Raw genomic sequence first — 18,451 nt, 5'->3', positions numbered from 1 at the left:
GGTTCAATGGCTATTTTGAAAAGTAAAAAATAATTACAGTGAATTGAAAACTAAAAAGAAACTATAAAAAGAATTATTTTTTCTTTTGTCAGTATGAATGTCATATTGACAAAATTGAAATGTTTTGTTTTCGACCATTTAAAAATATTTATGATTTTTAAAAATAAAATTCAAAATATCAGTGTTTCACTTCAAAATGTTGAAATGAAACATTTAGATTTTTTTTCTGAATTTTTACTTGAAATGAACAATTCAGTGCAGTTGACTCAAATTCACAAAGTGTTTAAAAGTCCCTAAACCTGCATTACTTATTGAAAAAAGTTTCAGATGAAAAAATTTGCCGAGCTCTAGCTAGCATTAAGGGCTAAATAAGAAAGTGCCATGTTCACCATAATTATAGCATTAATAGTATGAGATTTTGCACTGTTCAATAAACCACTTTCTTCTGTTGATTTCCTTCTTTAAGGAAAAAAAGCCACCCAAAAACTTTAAAGAAATAATTTTAGTAATTCTGATCAACAAGGAATATAGCAAAGTGTCAGTGCAAACTGTAACAGTTTTTTGTTTTTTTATTATATTACCTTAATGTTTATTTCCACGTTATTACAATACATACTTATTTTATTTACAATGCATTATTAGTTATTATATTCTTTCAGCCATTTGGATTTGGTGTCTAGTAAATTTTTTACTCTGTGTGTCACCAACATCGTTGTTAGTGTTAATCACAGAACCCTTCATCATTTTAGTAATCCCATTAGGCCATATTGTGCCATCAGTTTTATACAGGAGGCACCTTTGATTTCAATGAGTTCAGCCAAAAAAAGATGGCACAATATGACCCAGTGACAGAGTACAGATTTGCAAAATTGCACCCTTCTTCTGGAAAGTTTTTAATGGAGGCAAGATTGAGAGGCAGACTAAAACGCTGATACTTTATGATACCTTATCATAACTCTGATTAAGACAAGGGCATCACAAACATTGACCAACATGTTTGCATTGTTTGTGTTTGTTCAAGTCTCAACATGAGTGTCAAGAACTCCACAGAACAACACTGAAAATATTGTTCAACCAAGCATTGTACACAGTCTAAATTAATTGACTCGCTGAACCTGGTAAAATCTGCTGAGGGGTACAAATTACTTCTTTAAAATAAGTTGTTTCCAGTGTAGAGCAACTCCTATGCCCCACAAAAGGAAAGAGGTTAGGGTTTGATGGTACTATGGCTGGGCCACTAGAATGGAGAATCTTGATCTCTAGCTTCCACATTTTGAACTGAATTTGCATTTACAAATTTGTGAGTGATGTTCAAGAGAACTTGGATTGTTTTCTAAACCTTTAATCCTGCTCTACTCATGACCCAGTAAAAATGTGTCTGCATCCCCTGTGCATATAAATGAAGTGTTTTCTGTTTTTTGTTAGTTGAGAAGATTTGCTAGTTCACCAGCATAACTGTAACTATTATTTTTGAACTGTTTACATCTTTTCTATTCCCTTTAATCAGAAACATCCCTTTCATTTTCTACCATTATTTGTAAGTGGAATTTTAGCATCATAGAAATTAGAGATTAAATTATTTTATCGTCTCCATACTGCACCTTTGCCAGTGAATGATTTTCTCTCTTGTATATTCTCAAGTGAATCATTCAGTCCAGTTTTCTATGATTTCATTGGTATGAGTCTATTATTTCAAATGGGAGACTGAACTCTAGTTCAATCTCAAAATTCATGAATTTTCTTCTTATTCGTCCTCTATCTTTGTATGATTTCATAATGTCATAATTAGTGATAGCCTCTTAGACTATCCTAAACAGTTCCATTCTCTCCTCACCATTTATATCTTTCAACTATTTGTAGATAGTTGTCCTTTCTCTGTTTAGTTGTTCTTTACTCAACTGCTATATGTTTGTTTTTTGCCCTTTCTTCATGCCTGTTAGCTCCTGAAGAATTTTTGATGCTTTGAGAATTTTTGATGCTTTGAGAATCTGAGAATTCTGGTTGGTGTTGCAAAGTCATTATGAAGAGTTAATACAAAAACTGCTGTAACATGGATGCTTCTATATGTGTATCTTTACGAGACTGAAAAGCATTTTTCCCCCTCAGACTGAAGACAATGAGAAGGTACTTAACATTCACCAGGATGTTCTGAATGGACAATAGTTGGTTTTCTCAATCTGGGAAGAGATTCTTCCTCCTCTGTTCTGAAGAGAGGATGGAAATTTGGAGCAATGGCAAGTTACCAAAAACAGGACAGAAAGCCAGGTGACCAGTCAGGTATTTAAATAAGAAGCCACATAGGGAAACTGGGGGAGATCCACTCAGGAATAGGAAGCATTGGGCAGCAGACTGGAAAGTCTCAGGAGATGGGGAAGAAGCCTCCATGAGGGAAAAACTACCCAGCATATAGCAGGCTCCAGAGACAGGCAATTCTGTTCATCTTCCTGGAAACAGATGGTCCCTCAAGGACACGTAGAAGGGAGAATTAATGAGGGGCATTGCATTCAGGATGTTTTTTATGTTTTGTTTGATTGGTACTCTCTTGTGCTGTACTTGGTTAAATGGAAGAGCCATTGTATTAGACTCTGAGCAAAGAGGCTCTCTGTATGTGTTGTGTATGTCATAAATATGTCTATTGGGACTTAGTGCTGCTTGAGATACCATTATCTCCCTTGGGCCATTTACCACCGATCATCTGCAGAGGATTTAAAAAAAGGAAGTACTGCCTCTGTAGAGAGTCATGCTGCTAATAGATAGAAGAGGCTAATAGATAGAAGAGGGGGATAGAAGAGGCAAGAGTAATTTGTGTGGATGGTTCCTGCCTCTGTGGATTCCTGGATTCCCTTCCCTGTGGATCCCAAGGATCTGTAGGTGTGCAAATCTCTGTTGGGCCACAGACTCCTCCCTCTCGATGAGACAATTTGTAGGTAGCTCTCCAAGGGAAATATAGCAGAAATTTTCCTGACCCTCTAGCCAGATCTCCACGTTTATTTATGAGATAGGCAACCTAGCCCTAGGTGTGTGTAACCACTATTATATCGTACAGTGTACTATAATCTAAACTAGTATTGTTAATTGTATTGAGTTAATGCCCAGAAACCTCAATGAAAACCAGGGCCCTCTTGTGCTAGGCACTGTACAAACACCTTGGAAGACATAGTCCATGATCCACAAAGGTAACCGAAGAATTTAAGATATAGCCTGCCATTCAGTGGTATGCCATACAGAGTAATTAATACCATTCATACTGTAAATACCATGGTGATGCTATTTAGGCAAAAGGCCAGACTGTAATCATTTTCAATTGTGACTAGCCAGTAAAGCTCCAATTTTATAAGTTTTTTATAAGAAACAAATATTACACATTCCTAAAGAAATTAACATATTTCATTAACTTCATCATCCACTCAGTTTTCCTCGGCAGTCGCTAATGCAGCATTTCTTTAACCCTGCCATACTTTAATACAAAAGGCAGGTCTGAATTTCAATCAGATCCAGGCTATCTACCCAAATATTGCAAATCCTTCAGAATTTGCATCACTAATTCTTTAATAAAATAGATATTTTATGAAACCTGACAACATTACTGGAGGTTTTTTACACTTGTAGATTAAGCCTTTCACAGGGAATCACTGATGACAGTCAGGTTCAATAGAACAAAGATTTCATCTAATATTAGTTTCTGGCAAGTCAATTTGCAAGGTTATTTTTGCAGATTAAATTAGCTATATTGGGAGGTCACCCTCTTGCTTCTAAATCAAGAAAGAAAGAGAGATACATAATAGCATAACACTGTAGATGTATTATTAACCAATCTTTCAAAATAAGGAAATTAGCCATTCATCCAAGAGAGTGAATGAAATAAAAAAGATATTTTGTAACATAATAAATACCTTTAAGAGGAAGTGGGTCAAAGGCCATCTGAATATCACCAACTGAAAATTTGTCAATATGTTACTAGTCAGGCACTGGAAAAAAACCTCAATTATTGTTAAAACTGGGATTGAGGGAAACAAAATACTATGTTTTAAAGAGGGGAAAGAGAAGCTTAGTGCCTATATATGCTGTGCCACTTGATGCAATCATTCTGTTTTCATAGGAATGTGCGATGAAGTTCTATGATGCTGCTGTAGTTAAATATTAGTTTATGCTGTGAACCCCTCAGTTCCATTCAGTATTTTTACACACGTTCTATTACTTACAATTTCTAGTAAAAAAAAATCCATATGCATTTGTGGGCTGCTAAATATCACAAAATTCAGCCACGCTGTAGCATTCAGACAGAAATCTAACCTCTTCCTTCTGCCCACATTTTGAGTATGAGATTTCAAATGTTCCCAGACCCGCCATGGTCATGAACAAGCTACATCTCTTGAGATTTACACCAGAGTTGCAACAAAGTATTTTAGAAAAAAATCTTAAACTTCAGTCCAAATATTGAATCAAACAACCCTCCACCTCTCCCCTCAAAAAACTTTTTGCTGGATCAGAAAAAGTTCTCTGAACTCCAAGAACTTAAAGTCTGCTTAAAAACAATGAGGGGTCTGGTGGCACCTTAAAGACTAACAGATTTATTTTGGAATAAGCTTTTGTGTGTAAAAAAAACCACTTCTTCAGTTGCATGGAGACTTAGTCTGCTTAGACACCCAAGACATTGAAATAGCACTGAGTCTGTACCTTGGGGAAATGAGAAACCAAAGAACAGATGCCTCAGATGGCAAATCCATGTAGCTTCACTGGCTTCAATGGAGCTACACTGAAGTACAACAGCTGAGGTTCTGACCCTGTTTTCTTCCATGTTAAATACCACTCTAATCTGTAGAATGAATAAGGCCCAGTGAAGGGTAACTTCCAGTCAATGATCATTCAGTGCAGCAAAATTGAGTCAAAGGCAAATGTAAGTGCTTTTGTGGGCTTGTCACAAAAGTGAGAATGTTATTGTTACATTCAGCTTTTTGTGATGCTAATTATCTATGCCTCTTGTTCTTAAAGGGGATAAAAAACACTTGAAGTGTAATAATCTGCTCCAGAAGATTTTTAGTTCATTTTGAGATCAGGATTAACCATTTCAGTGGTGATGGTCTATTAGACATCTAATGAACTCTCCCACCATCTAGAAATAGGTACTATATGTCTTCTGAAAATTAAGGATAATCACATTACATTTGTGAGTCCTGTACACATTCAGCAAGTAGCTAAATATACCTAACCTAACATTTTATGGTCTCTATAGCCTCTCAGATAAAGTATATTTAGCTTTCTGGCAAAAAGAAATAGAATGCACAGCTGCTATTACTATTTTATTTGTTTGTATTACAGTAGCAAGTTGAAGCCTCAACTGAGTTCAGGGCACAGACATTTTACGGACTAAGTAAACAAAGAGAAATTAAGCAAGCATTATCCCCACTTTACTGGTGCGTACCTGAAGCACAAAAAGATTGTGAGTTGCCAAACGTCAGAACTTACCTACATCTCCTGACTCCCAGGCCAGTGTTTTAACCACAAAACCCTCTTTCCTTCCAAGATGTAATTTGATTATCCTATTGATTCTCCCTAATTTCAGGTGAGGCATACAGTATTTTATCCTATGTAACAGGCTGGGGAGCTGGGGGCAGATGATTATGAAATATTAGGCATGGCCTGGAAGGACACACACTCCATTTATGTTTACCAATAAGTTAAATTCACATTTCAGATCTTTATCAACAATCTGTAGTATTTTTCTTGTAACTTTATTTACGTTATTAACGTTTATTTAGATTTAACAATAAAAAGCACTCATAGTATGCACAGTATGCAATGCTTTTTTCCCTCCCTAAAATGAGCATTGAAAGCATAATGCATACACATTATAGAAAGTTATTCCCTTTTATAATAATGAGTAGTTGGTGATATTTTATTTTTCTCCCTCTCTATGCAATGTCCTGCTGTGGGTACCTCTCTTCTCCTTTCACCTGGCTCATTTGGAAGACATCACCTCTGGGATATTTGCAAACTTTGCCAGCTGATTAATTGACCCATGGCATATCAAGTTGCTTGTTACACCTATGTCAAGGTTCCTTCCCCACTCTGAACTCTAGGGTACAGATGTGGGGACCTGCATGAAAAACTCCTAAATTTACTTTTACCAGCTTAGGTTAAAACTTCCCCGAGATACAAACTATTTTACCTTTTGCCCTTGGACTTCCACTGCCACCACCAAATGTCTGGGTTTATTTTTGAGAAAGCATTGTTTGGAAACGTCTTTCCCCCCAAAATCTCACCAAAACCTTGCACCCCCCTGCCTGGGGAAGGCTTGATAAAAATCCTCACCAATTTGCATAGGTGACCACAGACCCAAACCCTTGGATCTTAAGAACAATGAAAAAAGCATTCAATTTCTTACAAAAAGAATTTTAATATAAGAAAAGGTAAAAAGAATCACCTCTGTAAAATCAGTATAGTAAATACCTTACAGGGTAATTAGATTCAAAGCATAGAGAATCCCTCTAGGCAAAACCTTAAGTTACAAGAAAGACAAAAAGACAAGAATATTCATTCTATTCAGCACAGTCTAATTTCTCAGCCATTTAAAGAAATCATAATCTAATGCATATCTAGCTAGATTACTTACTAAATTCTAAGACTCCATTCCTGTTCTGTCCCTGGCAAAAGCATCACACAGACAGACCCTTTGTTTCTCCCTCCCTCCAGCTTTGAAAGTATCTTGTCTCCTCATTGGTCATTGTGGTCAGGTGTCAGCGAGGTTATCCTAGCTTCTTAACCCTTTACAGGTGAAAGGATTTTTCCTCTGGCCAGGAGGGATTTTAAAGGTGTTTACCCTTCCCTTTATATTTATGACAACCTAGCATCTAGATAGCTCATCTGAGACTATCTTAAGACTATAGGGTAATGACGGCTGCAGGAAAGCATCAATTTGTTGGAAAGCAGCAGAACAATAAATATTAGGAAAAAGCTGTAGTAATGGTAATGAAGAAGCAGGAGGTCTTTAAAAAGCATTTAGCCTTTAGACTCTTCGTCCTTCCCAATTTTCTTTCAGTTTTTGTATTTCTGTTTAAAAAGCAATTTTCTCTTTACTGCTTCCAGCTAATTTTCATATTGTTCCCTTTATTGGCCATGAGTCTCATATTCTTCAGCTCTTCTTTCCTTTCATTATCTCCTTGTTCATTAAGCTATCATCCTTATTAAATTAATTATCTGATTTCTCTTTCCTTCCATTCAGTTTTTATCTTTGTACTTTTCTTTATACTGGTTTGTCATGTCACGTTCCTGCTGTTTAATTATTTCTCTTCTGTTGAAGGCAATGGAGCTGTTTTCACTCAGTTCAATGGGTTTTGAATCAGGCCCTTAGCCTTTATTAATGATCATTTGATGGCTGAATGTTTCCATTTTATATTAGTAAACGTACAAATTAAATGCTTTAAGAACTACTCCATACTGTGAATGGTAGTGCTGAAGTGGGCAGAGCACCTTCCCTTCAAATCTATGGAAATGCCTTAGCAGCAACTCTGTAAGGATCTAAATTTGTGGGTGGAGGATGAGGAGGAGGATTGCCAGGCAGCATCTGCCAATACACCCCCCCCAAAAAAACCCATGGGGCCAACTGGAGCCAGCTACTACATACTCTACAAGATCTCCACCTGCATTGAACATTCCTGCAGGAAAATACTATTCAGGGATTGACAAGTCCCTGGTGGCTATCAATGGAAATACATGTGTATGGCTTATGCTACAATCAAATCTTCTGAAACCTGTGGGAATTAGTTGAAGGAGCTGGAACTCCAACCTCTTCCTTGACTGTGACAAACTCTGCCCTTCCAACAGAAGAATCAAAAGGAAATGCCATGAGTGCAAAGTCACACAGACCCACTCTCTTCTGGGTTATACACACATACAGCAGAATGGGCCCTATATATTATTCTCCAGGCAGATTAACATATTTATGCCATTGTCATTTCTTCCTCTGTCATATTTAGTTTTCTTTGGCAAGTAAATACAGATGAAGTCGCTGCTTCAGGAAGTCTCAAAAATTAGTATTAATAATAAAAATACCAAGCTATCAGCACTTTCAGTCAGTAGTCTCAAAAGCTCTTTACACAGGAGATTAGTATCATTATCCCTATTTTAAAGATGAGGAAATAGAAGCACAGAGAGGGGATGTGATTTGCCCAAGGTCACTCAGAAGGCCAGCAGCAGAGCTGGGAATAGAAAGTTTATGGAGGAGAGGTCCATCAATGGCTACTGGCCAATATGATCAGGGATGTAAACCCATGCTCCAGATGTGCCTAAATCTCCAACTGCCAGAAGATGAGACTGGTTGCCAGGGGAGGGATCACTCAGAATTGCCCTGTTTTGTTCATTCCCTCTGAAGTCAATAATATCATGATGAAAAGTATATAGCAACATTGTATACAAATTTATGAACATAAGGTGAAACCATGACTGAAGTTTGCTTACCAGACAAGTCTGGGAAGTGGGTAAACCTGTTTCTCAAAGGCAAAGGACAAGCTGACACTGCTAGCTAGGTGTCATCAAAGCTGAGGGGCAATTACATATCAAGTGGCCATTCCTTGGCAAGGAAGTGGGGCAGGAACAGACAGATCTGCATCTTAGTAAACAACAGCATGGACACCAGCTCTTGGACTCCAACCTCACAGTAGGAATGAACTTTATCTACGGGCAACCCTTGGGAAAATGCATTTCAAAAGGGGACTGATCTATAATAGTGAGGGACAAAAACTCCCCAAGTTATCTCTCCCTACCCATCTCTCTCCTTTTCACCTACGAACACAAAAGAAACAGCTATTGGCCTTTGGGAGCAGATCCTGGCCTGAGTGTTTGGTCAGCAATATTACTGGAAACATGTGGTAAAGGACTTCATCTTGAACCAAGTCTAGTTTGTTAAGTTTAGTATTATGAAGCGTTTTATCTTTATTTCTCTTGTAACCATTTCTGACTTTAATGCTTTATACTTGTTTATACACATATTTATACTTTATACTATAATGCTCACTTAAAACCTCTCTCCTTATAGTTACATAAACTTGTTTTATTCTTTAAAATAATCCAGTGTTGTGAATTGCTTTAGTAACTTCATTTAAGGTAGCAGACTGTTGTATATTGACTGTCTTAGAGAGGCAACAGACCTAATATATCTGGACTGTCCAGGAGAGAGCTGGACAGTGCAGAACACAAGTTTTTGGAGAAAATTCTGGACAGGGAGTGTGTTGGGGTCACCCTGCAGGTGGTAATCAAGGCTGGTGGAAGCCCCAGTATGACTGATGTGTAGCTAGCAGCATGCAACTATTCTCAGACACTTCTTGCATGCTGGAAGGCTGTTTGTGAGTGGCCCAGGTGGGAGCCACAGCAGCAAAGCATTGTGAATCATCCAAACTTGCCGGTAGGGGGGGACACAGCCTCTCACTGATTTGGATTGCACCTGGGAATGTCATAATATCCATGGCATATAAATAATCCCATTGGACCCACATGAGTACAGCAATACATGTATAAGAACAGTAAGGATTGGGGCCTCATTTTTCTAATTAGTCTACTTGTATATCTGGATGCTTAAGTAAGTATCAAGTAAAAGCCTAAAGTACCATCAAAAAGTACCAGCAGTGAAAAGAAGTCAGCAAGCAAGGACTTGGATTCTAATTAAATCCCTTCTCCCCTGCCCCACTCATGAATCTTAACTTATGCTTGAACAAATATCAAAGGCTAATCATTATTTTACTACTGTAACAGATTCTTTAAAGCAGTACAAAAAGTGGCCCAAAGATTAATGGAATTTAAATTTTGATTAACTAATAACATGCTTTAGATTCACATCAACCTTCACTGTTTACAGATAAAACAACAAATTGTGTAATACCTCTGATTAAATAATGGAATCTTGAATAAATACTGCAATGATAGGCCCTGATCTTAAGGACACTTATGCACATATTTACATGTGAACATATGAGCACTCCCACTGAAGTCAATGGGACCACTCGTGTGTAAAGCTAACAACGTACATAAGTATTTGCAGGATCAGCACCAAAAATCTGAACATGTTGCAGTGGTTTTTTAACTCTTTAAAATATTTAGCTAGTCAAATAATATTATCAAACAATTTGTTTTACAAATTCTATTATATTATTAGACTAAATTACTCTATGACTTTGTTTACATAATCCATCTATGATCGGGAGCTTGGAGGGCTGGGCAATCTAGCGGTTAGTCCACAAGTCTTCCAGTCAATTGACTCTCTATCAGGACAGTAGGGGTACTTTTTCCTGACCTTAAGCTGGGGATCATTTGGGTGTAGCCATTTAGAGGGTGTTGTAGGGGAACTCATACCCACCCTCTCCTCCATGCCCTAGCCCAGGGTACTGTGGGAAGTAACACCAGCAGGGTCCTCCCTGAAGTAAGTCTAAGTTGCTTCCCTGGGCTACTTTTTACCTATAGATCCCTTCAGTTTGGGTCATACCCCTATAGTCCAAACAGTCAATCAAATCACAACAAAAGAGCCTAAAGGAGCAGGGTCCTGCCAGACCTGTGAGTTCTCAAAGGGGATGGTGGCTAGCAAAGGCTTTGCCTGAGAGCATTATCTGCTCTGTGGTCCTCTCACAGGCTCCCTTGTTGAACAAATCACTTGTGAATATATACAAAGTTAAATTTTTGTATCAATGAGCCACAAGCCATTGTTTAATTTATTCTCTCAGTGGTGATGTTTAGCAACATGTGTTTAAGTTTATTGGTTCAAGTGCCTGTGTACGGGGAGATTTCAGCAAACCAGTAAAGTGCCTGAAACCACTATTGCTTATTGTTAAAAGCAGCCAAGTCAGCAGGTTGTAAATTGGCCATGCAGCAGCCTCAGCTTAACCAAGGCAGGAGGGGAGGGGGTTTGGGGTGCCACAGAAAGGGCAGCTTGACCCTGCATCCTTCCTGATAAGAATTGTGTTGAAGTTGCTGATACATGCATTTTAAAAGAGCAGGATGTGCCCTCAGGAATGTCTATTAGGACCTCAAGGCTGCAAACTCTGGGAAAAACCCACACCTGGTTAATGAATAATCAGAAGGAAACCTCTTGCTTGACCATTGAAACTGCTTGCTTAACAAGGTTTCTTTAAGGGACATATTCTATTACTTATGTATGAATAAGGGGGGAAAGTTTGAGGTAGTGGGCCTCTTCAGGACTGGACTCCCCCTCTGGATACATCTTGCAGTTCCCACTGGCAGATGGAAGATTTGGCAACTGGAAGGCTGCCGCTGTGCTACTCAAGAGCCACACTCAACTTTGGTAATTATCAAGGGTTGAAGGTGTTTTACTAACCTGTTGTAGATGTGTATAAGTGCTTGAGATTAAGTAAAGTTTAGCTTTAAGTGAAAGCACTCTTGTGTTGTCCTGTTTGTGCAGCCATCTATCGGTCGGATGGCTGTGTCTCCCCTGATTTATTTTCTGACACCATCTCACACAGAGTAAAAGTTACCAAGAGCTTTGGGTTAAAAACCCCCCAGGTTACACCTGTTTATTTTACTAGTGTGGATGAAGCGCCTGTAGAATAGATTGGCTTTAATTTATCTACATATGTGATAAGAATGAGAAAAGGTTGAGAGAATTATAAGGGGAAATTATTATTATTATTTTTATTAGTGGTAGTAGTAGCATCATAGTACTAAGAAGCCTTCGTCATAGACCATGACCCTATTGTGCTAGTTGCTGCTGTATAAACCCTGAAAAAAATGACAGTCCCTGTTCCAAAGAGTTTACAATCCAAGTATAAGACAAGAGACAAAAGATGGATTAGTAGAAGGAGACAATGAGCCAATATTGATCAACATGATAGGAATGTCTATTTAGTTACTATTTTTTAAAGATAAACAGAATTGTTGACAATCATTTGCATACCTTCTGGGATTTCCTGAACTGAAGAACTTCTGTTCTCATAGAACATTATCTCTTTAAAGACAAAACAAACTGGATTCAGTATGATACTTCCAGCCAAAGTCATTAATGTGCAAAAGCATGGAGTCATCCTTGGAGTGAGGGACTTTGCCAGGAGTAGACTATTTGGTAGTGGTCACATAGTAATATAATAGTAACATTGCCATGAATTCTGGTACAGTTCTAAACACCATGAATGCATTCTCACATCTGTTTAAACATGCAGAAAAGACTTGGATCCAGTGAATCTCTGGGGACAAAGTTGAACTGGGGACAAAGTTGGCTTTGTGGCATCATCAGCCCCCATGGGACTCTGCAGAAGCTGATCTATGGAATGGGGACTCTGTGGTAAGGCCAGAGACAGCAGAACCCCCATTCCACAGAAAAGAGTTAAGCAGGGGACCCACGGTGTCATCATCTGCTGACAAAGTAGATTCCAAGGAAGAAATCTGAACTGGAGATAATTCTGCATTTGTATCTACATAAGGGCTGGTCTCACACTTACTGCAAAGCTAAGACTGGTGCATTTTAATTGCATTGACACTTTTAATGGTAATACAGTGTATGCTATATTTTAAAGTCATGTCAGGGAAAGAACTAGCATTTCCTGAAGCCACATTTATATTCAGTAGTAAAATGTGCAGGGATCTAACTTTCTTGTAAGGTAGATCTGCGACTGCAAATAGCAAGGCACATGTTAGGATGGACTACACAAGTTACAGGTGCAGAGATGAACTCCTGCATAAGCTGATATCTACAGTAAATGAAATTTTAAAAGATATGGGAATATCTTCATTTCATTCCAAAGTGCACTGATATTAGCCCACTCTAAGGCAGGGTGTGCATTCTATTATACATGGACACATTAACTGCAATAGTAATATTTAGCCCTTTCATCACACTTTTCAGGCTCAAATCACTGTATACATATTATCTAATTAATCATTGTAGCATCTTACTGAGACAAGCAGAGAATAATTTTTATCAAAGTGTTACTGGAGGAAACTGAGGCAGAACAGTAGCGCTGGATAGAGAAAGGTAACTCCATTTCAATGAGGATTTTGATATTTCAAAATCTGGTTTCATTACAATTCAAAATGAAAAGCAAGAATTTAGAAATTCTACTTGAAAGGGAATTGATCCCGAACTCTGAGGTAATCTGAGGCAGTCTATCCCAGACTTCAGACTCTGGGAGCCCTGGGGTCCCCGATTCTGAAGCGGTCTGCCTGGAGGTCTGTCCCAGAAGCCCTCCAGGAAGGCTGCAGACGAGCTGGGTGAGCAAGTTGACAGGAAACCAGACAACATTCCTGCCTGGGTTCCATTGGAATTTCATTGAAACTAAACCACCTTCAAGGAACATTTCAATGAATCAGTAATTTCTGATAAAAATATATTTAGTTGGCATTTTTCTGGCCAGCCCTACCGAACACTTAAGTGACTTCCCCAGAGCCAGAGTTAGATTTTGGGGTCCATTCAAAAGTGTCCTGAGATCCGGATTTGTCCCACGATCTGCCTATTGACTACCCCTGCACTAGAACATACCCAATCACTACTGAACTATGGAAGTCCCTGACAGCAGAAAGTGGAACCAACATAGTTCTGCAGTAAGGGGACAGATAGGAGTGGGACAGTCTCATAGAGGGTTTCTGCACTCATTGGGTGCTATGAAAAATAGCTCAGGAAAGATCCATAGAGGAAATTTGAGGCAGGGGAATGGAACCATGGCTAAGGGATAAACAACTATGCAGAACCACTGGCCAAACTCCTCATGTTGATTAAGGAACACCACAGCTGCTGAGGCCACTTCAACGTATAGGCTGAAGTAGTGGCCACAGAAAAGTTGGAACTGGGCAGATAATTCTGTTTCTTCCCCCTATGCCACTCAGGAGCACTCCTGTGCAAACCACAAGGATTTTCCATAAGGGATAAGATTGGGCCTAACACAATATTTCCATCAGGAAAGGACACAAACTGCAAAACTACCTGTACCTTCTCATGCAAATAAAGTTTGCCTCCCTCCTTGATATGTATCAATCCTGATTTGACCTTCCGTTTCCATTTCTCACTTTGAAATGTATCAACTTTTCAGTTAATTCTACCCCAGGTTGTCACTTTCAGTCTTCCCTTTAAATCATATCAGCTTTTCAGCCGCACCTATTTTAGCTTTCCTCTTCCAGTTCTTATTTTAAATCACTTCAAGTTTTACATCGATCTTATTTGAGCTCACCATTTCCATTGTTCACTTAGAACTGCATTGGTTTTTTGAATTGCTTTTATTTTTCCTTTCTGCTTCAATTTCTGGGCTTAAATCACAACAGTTTTACATCAACTTTTCAATCACTCTTATCTCAGACATCTATTTTTATTTCTCACTTGAAATCACATCAACTTTCATGCTGATGTAATTTATGTAAGCATCTTCCAGACCTCAGTCTTCGCATATTGACTTAAAAAGGATTTCCAATTTGTGTGAATCTATGTGTATTAGCTGTATTTGCGATACCCCTATAGGATATACTGAATTCAAAATAACTTGAACATTATTATTTTCTACATGGCAACAGTTTAACTGGAGCAATAGAATTCTGATGTAAAACAAATATTCCTTACTAAAGGGCCTGATCCAAAGCCAATTGAAGTCAATGGAAAGAGTAGTTCCCCTACCCTGGCTCTAATTAGCAACATTTAGGGAAAGACAGCTTTTTAAAGAACTTTTGCCTCCTACACCCGCCTCAAATTAAATGAAGAGATACCTCTTCACAGAAAGATCAAATATAAGATAATTTAAGGGGAAGGATAAACTTTATAATGGGCATAAATTATATGCTGGGGCTATTTTAGTAACACACCTTTCTAAGTGACAAGTAAATGAAACAAATGCAGCTTTCCTGTTACATGGAATTGAACTGAACTAAGGCAGGATGGTGGTTGGCCTTGCATAAGTTTACATGGGAAGAAAGAGTGCGCAAAGGGCCTTTCCACTTTGACTCCCTCTACCAGAAACATGCACAGTTGCAGCCTTTGTATTCCCCTGAATGCAAGGAGTCCAGGTTCAAAATCCTAGTCCCACTGAGATTAGTGGCAAAACTTCCATTCATTTCAGTGGGAGGCCAGGATTTCACTCACTGCACCAGTTTAAATTCACTCTTTTTGTTATTTCAGTGTACATCTCTCTGTGGGCACTCTTCTTTCAGAATAAGAGCATCTAGGCCAAGGCATGCTCAAAATTAATAAAAGATGTGAATTAAATCTGATGAAGTTATTTATGTGCAAGTTGGTATGGAGCTAAAGTCTTGTTTTCTTAAAATTAAGTAGACATTGTTTTCATAGAATCATAGAAGATTAGGGTTGGAAGAGATCTCAGGAGGTCATCTAGTCCAACTCCCTGCTCAAAGCAGGACCAACCCCAACCAAATCATCCAAGCCAGGGCTTTGTCAAGCAGGCCATAAAAACCTCTAAGGATGGAGATTTCACTATCTCCCTAGGTAACTCATTCCAGTGTTTCACCACCCTCCTAGTGAAATAGTTTTTCCTAATATCCAACCTAGACCTCCCACACTGCAACGTGAGACCATTGCTCCTTCTTCTTCATCTGCCACCACAGAGAAGAGCTGAGCTCCATCCTCCCTGGAACCGCCCGTCAGGTAGTTGAAGGATGCTATCAAATCCCCCCCTCACTCTTCTCTTCTGCAGACTAATTAACCCCAGTTCCCTCAGCCTCTCCTTGAAAGTCGTGCCCCAGCCCCGTAATAATTTTCATTGCCCTCTGCTGGACTCTCTCCAATTTGTCCATATCCTTTCTGTAAACAGTTGCTCAGAGTACATATACTTTCAGTGTACTGCAGTATTGCTAACTTTTGCAATTTCTTTGGGAATCACATGTGTTTAGCTAGAGCTGGGGCCAGAACCAGAGCACAAGCCCAGCGTGTGATGAGATGACAGAAACTCCAGCTCTCTCACAAATCTCAGTCCTGCCTGGGGGAAAACCCCTCTGATTGGCTATTTTCCTCACTGCCCTTTCTACTAGAGATAAGCAGCCAATCGGAGCTACTGCAGGAAGCAGGCATAGCTCTCTCATGGCCCCCGCTCCACCAGGAGCTCACACCATTCTCACAGGAGGCTGCGGGGAAGGGAATCAGAAAGAGTCCAGCTTAGGATCACTACTCCCCACTCTGTAACTCCCTCCTCTCCTTTCCCTTCCTGCAACACCTGGCCTGAGAAGAGAGATGAGAGAGGTGGAGGGAGTATGAAGAACCCATGGAGCTGCCCCTACTGCCTGGATGGGAGTGAGGGGGACTCCCACTGAGCCTTGGTGAGGGGGATGAAGAAGCTCTAGGAACTGCAGGAGGAGCAGAGTTGAGGCAGAGTGTGTGCATGTGCAGATCATATAGGCAGTGCTAGGGAGGCTGGGCAGATATGGGTGCAAAATTGATGGGGTGCAGAACTGATACAGATGCTGGCAGGGGTCAGAATGAATTGCTGGGCAGGAGGATGAGCAGATGTGTGGGTGAGAGCACCTGCAACAGGGAAAAAAAATCTCCTTAATACATTTGGAAGATCAGGCAATGTTCATTGTCTCTCTCTTTATCTCACTCACACTGGGGGAGGGCAGGGAGAGTTAAAAAATTAAAACACAGACCAAAGCACAATCTAATGTATTAGAATGACCTCCACAGGGATTTTACTGTTTCTCCTGTATGGGGGTGGGAGGCCTTCAGCAGTGGGATTTATATGAGACTGCTGTTTTGATGGACATCTTCCCCTCAGCCAATCAGATCACTTTGAGGTGGAGCTAGAGATGGGAGTCATCTTGTAAGGCTGGTGGGGGAAAGCAGCACCTTTGTGATTATGAGAGGATCAGGGAAACCACCAACAATCTGGCACAATCAAGAAAAGGTGTTTTAGGTGCATCTGACATGGGAGATAGGGAGCTCTGACTGGATATAAGAATTCACGGTTGAGAAGGAAAAAGAAAAGGAGTACTTGTGGCACCTTAGAGACTAACAAATTTATTAGAGCATAAGCTTTCGTGAGCTACAGCTCACTTCATCGGATGCATTTAGAAGGTTTGTCTCAGGGTGTATTTGCTCCCGAGTCACATGGGACTCATGGACACTTGCATGAGCCCAGAACGCAAGGTCTCATTGTTATTGACTGTAATTATGTTCTGTTCATTTTGTTTATGTCTGACTTATTTAATTCTGTTTATTGTTACTTTGTTGAACTAACTTCCAGCCAGATTGGAAGTAAATTTCCTTGTTTATTTTTTTGACCTCTGCATGTGATTGTCAATCCTGGGTGAACCTGCGGAGTGTTACGTACCCATGAGGCTCTAATACTTGGATTACCTACAAAACTTACCTTCAGGGTGTATGACATGGTTGTCATGGCTACAGTGATACTGAGCCTAACCAATTTCTCCAAACTGCCGTTCAGACCTCGCTGTGATGTACGGATTTCAGGGACCAGATTCTGATATCCTTACTTTGAATAGTACCTACCACCGCAAATGGTCCCATGGATTTCAGTGGGACTATTCATAGAGTAAGGAACTACTTGATATAAGCAATGGTGGCAGAATCTGGCCCAAAGTAACTTTGCTGATTAAACTAATCCAGGTTGAAGCATCAGTTCTTGTTGAGTTTTTTTATATTCCTTTAAAAAAAAGTGCAATGACAACATTTTCAGCGGACCCTAGAAATGAACAATTCAAAACTGATAGCTGAACAGGTATTTGACATTAATATTCTGCATGAAGCAACACCTGCTTGGAGACATTTGAAACTGAACTGCAGAAAATGCTAGAAAAAAAGCATTGTATTGAACAATATTATATTTTGCAGAGATGGAACAAATGACAAAATACGTTGATCACTTTAACTTTTGTAAAAAAACACGGCTGCTACTCTGAAACCTTTAACTTTTGTGATTCATTTGTATAGAAATATTTTAGTCATGACATATGGGAGAGCTAATTTTACATAGCTCCTTTTGCAATCTGGAGATAGCTTTTATCTCTTGTTATTTTTAATCACATATCAGCACCTCTTGTTAGGTTACACTTTAGAATCCATCATCCAGAAATCCCTGAAGCTTATTATGTTTCTTAGTCTTCTGGAAATACTTCTGACTTTGGCTGCCCTAAGTGTCAAAGCTAGAGGAGCACAGAGGAGTATGCCAGGGACTTAAACAGTGATAAAGACAGCTCTTCTGGGTTTATCTTTGGAACTCCCCGCCCCCCCAAAGGTAGGCTGAGGATCATTAGATCTTGTAGGAAATTCAGCCATTTTATGTTTAAGTGCCATGCTCTCTCTCCGAGAATTATATACCTGATTGCTCTATTAATAATTAACAGGCTTATTTTTTTCTTCTTTTTCTTAAAAAACATAACTTGTGATAGCTCTATTGTTTAGGAAATCCTGGTAGTATTTTTATTTTCAGTAGGAACATCAGTAGCATGGTAGGTTTCCTCAACAAGCCTTAAATACCATCCTGATTCTATCCATCACTTTTTCTTC

This window comes from Dermochelys coriacea, chromosome 1 (assembly GCF_009764565.3).
Source record: "Dermochelys coriacea isolate rDerCor1 chromosome 1, rDerCor1.pri.v4, whole genome shotgun sequence".
NCBI classification, from domain to species: Eukaryota; Metazoa; Chordata; order Testudines; family Dermochelyidae; genus Dermochelys; species Dermochelys coriacea.
This window is presented reverse-complemented; position numbering follows the sequence as displayed.